This window comes from Corvus brachyrhynchos, unplaced genomic scaffold (assembly GCF_000691975.1).
Source record: "Corvus brachyrhynchos isolate BGI_N302 unplaced genomic scaffold, ASM69197v1 scaffold69, whole genome shotgun sequence".
Classification (NCBI taxonomy): Eukaryota; Metazoa; Chordata; class Aves; order Passeriformes; family Corvidae; genus Corvus; species Corvus brachyrhynchos.
Window position 1 is genome coordinate 298499 of NW_008240228.1, and position 4731 is coordinate 303229.

A 4731-nucleotide genomic window follows, 5' to 3' on the forward strand; every position below is an offset into this window, starting at 1 on the left:
GGATGGCAGTGGCCCAGCCCGGCCTGGCCCAAGCAGGGCCTGGCCAGGCCCACTGGGCCCTGCTCGGGCCCTGCAGCCGCCTGTCCCAGCGCTGGAAACGAGAGAGAGCTTGGAGGGGGAGTTTGCCTATTCTTAAATGTGGATCACAGAGGTGATCACAACTTTAAGTGGCTTAGAGAATTGTCCATATCCAAACTGGCCAGCTGATAGGTTCTATCAGTTCCCAGAGGAAACTGTAAGCACCCCTTAGCAAGGACGTCCCTTCCGGGACTATGCTTGCTAACCTATGACACCCTTGATTTTAAAAAGGAAAAGCCCAGATGTCTGAGGAGTCTGTCTTTTCTCCACTGTAATTAATTATCTGTTATCTCTTCAGGGTGCTGCATCAGTTGCTCCATCAAGGGTTGTGTAACTCAGGGAGGAGTTTCCCAAATGGAAATTCTTTCCCTGATCTCTCCGAGGGGCATGAAGTATGGATCTGTCCTATCTGTGTGAGATGGAAGGAGAAGCTCAAAAGCTCTTAGCACTGCCATCCTGCAGATGTAGAGCTGGGTGCAGAAAAAGGGTGCAACAACAATTACCACATTGGTGACAGCCTTGAAAGGGAGATAAGAATTAACACAGCAGTTAAATTTAGGGGCCGGAGAATGTACCTGGTCCCTTCTCTGCAGCACCACCTAGAAAATAAGTTGTGGTGTTGAGGGATAAGACAACGACTTTCTTCCTTTGTACCAGATGTTGTGATATTTCCCAGATAGCACCCATGAGTCTTAGATGAGTCTTTAGGTGCCTTTTTTCCTAACTACAAACGATGCATCTCTTAACCCAGGGCTACAAATCTCATGCATGTCATCCATGTGGAACTGAGCTTGTTGGATCACACATCATTTTGGTTGCATGGTCACACGAGCTTTTCTGAGCACTGTCAGCAGCTGGGGGCATGCAGATCTGGTATCTAATGCTCCTTTGCACAGAGGTACTTCCTCTCTTTTGAAATTCTGTGGGTGCTCCACAGATGAAGGGTGCTCAGGGCACATCTATGCATTTAACTAGGTATAACTCATTTGTTCTTTAATTGTTCATTATCCAGATGGGAGCAACTTCAAAGTGCTGTTCTCAGCCAGACACGTTCCTCCCTATCACTTGACTATGCCCAAAGCCTGTTTCCTGAAGAACTTAGCCCTTTTTTTCAAATGTATAGTATTTCAAAGTCACTTTATGATTAGACCAGGATCATTAGCAGTTAAATCCATTACGATCCAAAAGTGTTTGAGGGCATATTTTACCTAAGTCATATTGTAGGCGTAAAGGGCTCAGCTGCAGACCACCTCCAAGTACGCCCCGGCTCCACATAAAAGAAAAATAATGGGTATTTTCATTAATAAAGTGCAGAACATCATATGCACTTGTAATCTCAGAGTAATTAAACAGATGGATAGAATGTTGATTCATACCAAGACTCACTGTGCTCAAAGGGTCCTTTTTCTGTTTGAATGTGTCGCTAAGAAATCTTGTAAATAATGTATTATTCTCTAGTTTAAAAGCTGCCTTCTGGGGATAAAGCAAATAGCATTTTATTTGTTACTGTGTATCATTATATATAAAACAATCTGGTGAATTTTCAAAGGGAATAGTGTGAGATCTTGCAGAGGAGCATTTCTGGGAGAAGCAATCCAAGGATGAGGGCTCAGACTGTGATGGAGGCACAGCCCTGCTGAGGGCTCACTGTTGTGAGCTCCTACCATGTCTTGTGGTGTTGGGGGTTACAAAGCACCACAGGCAGTGGGAATTTTTGGGTTCTCTCTGAATATCAGCTTTCATCAAAGAAGTGTTGTATTTTGTACTTCAGTTCTCATGATGTGAGCAAAATGGTCACAAATGTGGTACTGCAGGCTGAAAAATCCAACAAAAAGAACTAAGGTTGACTTAACATTTATCTCGTGATTAATATTGGGGCTGACTTGCCAATTTATACTATTTGAAAGGCCAAATTAAGTAACCTATAACATTTTTATACTACCCTTCAGATGTGGATTTGAAAGCCCTTTCAGATGTGAAACTGTCTCTTGTGATATACTTGTGATAGTGTGTTTCTGTGAATTTGGGATAATTTGGTCTTATTTTCCTATAGTGATTTTTCTTAATTCTGTATTACTTTTCCATGAGTGATGGTCTGTACATATGCACTGCTCTCAGTGGGATATATAGAACCCTGTAATATCCAGTTATTTCACCACAAAATTATCTGCATGGGGATTTCACCTGCCTGAAATCTGGAGAAGGGCATGGGTACAGAAAAGGACTGACAACTGAGAGGTGTTATTAAGAAAACCGAGCCAGGAAATCCCCCAGGAAGAAGAGCAGCTCCATGTGTTCTCCAGCTGAATTGGCTCGCAGGTCTTCAAGAAAATATCCAGCTTGGGAGCAAAACAGGGTGCCTTTCTGCTGCTGGCTTTTAAAAACGATTTTTGCTTGAGTAATGCCAAGCTCCTTTGATGTAAATGTGTACAGGAATAGTATCATTGAGTGAACATAGAACCATAGAACTGACTGGGTTTGAAGTAACTTTGGAGATCATTTCATTCCAACCCCTTCACCATGGGAAAGGATGTCCCCCACCAGGTCAGTTTGCTCATGGCCCCTGGCCTTGAACACTTCCAAGGATATCTATGATCATTTTATGATTTGTATGTATAAATAAGCACCTGTTGGGAGAGGTTGTGGTGGTGACCATGAATTACTTGGCCCAGGAAGGCTTGGAAGTGATCAAACAATCTCCAAGCAAATCCCACGGCCAGGTTCACTCAGCATCTCATCCCATAGTGCTCCTTTCCCCCCTTGCTCAGAAATAATAGGTATAATTTTTCACCAAGATACAATTTATATGGCATACAAAATCACAGCAGCAATAAGACTTAAGCAGTATACTCCAGGAATCTCAATGCTTCATAAAAGTAAATGTAGCAACAACTGCTGTGCACTGATACTGGCATCTCTGGCTCCACTGTAAATATTTGTTCATACTACCATTAAGGAGGAAATTTTCTGTGAGCTGATGGTGGTTCAGCCCAGCTCCCTTGCCAAAATCATGTCATTTTTTGCTTTACATTTCCTCCCCTTAATACACACTCATCTTTTGTACCCCAAAACAGGGTAAATGTTTTGTTAAACCTCAAGTGCCTGACCGTCTCCTTGCAATACAGAGCTTCTTTCTGGTTCAACTTTTCCCAGTTCCTCAAGGTTTTTTACTTCTTCCCATTTGATGCTATGATCTCACAACTGTGCTGATAAAGCCTTTGATTTGAAGTTCATATCTTACTCTCCTATGGATATTATGTGTCTGTGTGAGCAAACCCTGATGCCTCCACCTGTCTATCAAATGTTGCAGATAAAGGTGCTGTGGAAGGGTTAAGGGGAATATGGTCTGGAAGGGTGCCAGGGGATTTATGTGGCGATGCTCTGAGGATGTGCTTGAGAAGTATAAAGTGTGCTTGTCAGGTTTCATGTCTATGCTTAAATTCAACTCATCTCAGAACTTGTGAAAAATAAAAGGCTTTGGAGGAGCACAGGATGTTTCCCTTGGCAGTCCAACGTAAATCACACTGTAATTGGCTGTGCTCACTCCCCACATCCACCTGGAAAAGAGTGTGCTTGTGGAAGCGGTGATATTTAATTCATGCACAAGCATAATTAAAGCAGATTCAATCTGCAAAATCATCTCGGGAAAGGGCTCTGAGAAACCCCTTTCTACTTCTTCCTGAACTTCCTTCTGGATAAAGGTGCAAGGCAGAGACTGATAGCAGTCCTTCATCTGCTGAGATTCAGGTGTGATTTGCCCCTGCATCTGAGGTGAACAGCATCAGTAACCAACAAAATCGGACTTAACAGAGAGAGCAGCAGAGCTGAGGGAAAGGTGGGATCAGGAGACTTTTGAAGGCTGAAGTTCTCTCAGAGAATGAATGGGACAAGATAAAAGGATGAGATCAGTGACAAGATGAAGCGCAGAAGTTGATAAAAATCCTCAGACTTTGGAAGATTTACCAGAACCTAATAAAATGCAGCAGGTTTCCCTCACCAGGGCCACAGGACTGAAAGCGGGATTGACAGCACAGGCAAGCCTTTCACCTGAAAGCAAAATTAGGAAGGCATGGAAAATAAGCAATCCTAGGGCTTGGAAAGCCCCATGCAAATGATGCTGAGGCAAGAACCAGAGGAAGGTTGTTTCTATGCTGGTTGAATCAGCTGAATCGGTTAGGTAGTAAAAGGCTTTGCTGTCCTGATCAAAGCCAAATGCTGTGGTCGGTGTTCACTTCATCAAACTACCCTTGGATCTGGGAGGCATTCAGAGAACAGCAGATGTTTCCTGCTTAATAGTTCTTAATGACTTTGTCAGAAACCTGACTCAGGCTTATAGAGATGCTCTGAATCCCTTCCTCACCCTGCAGACAGAAGCCAAGTCTTCACAGCTGTGCTATCAATGTTTCTCACCTCTGGGTATGTAACCACATCTGTGCTCTCTATGGCAGGTCTTTAGATCACTACAGTGCATTCACACCGACAGAATGGGAAAATATTACAGCCCCTTGTATTGTCTTCAGTCCTGTTGTATCTAGGACTAGATATCTAGGCTTTCTTTATGCTGTTTTCAAAAAATATTTTTAATTTTTTAGGTCATCTCATTATTGCAGTATGTACATTTCACTCAAAAATAATACTTCAGAGTTAGTGTCA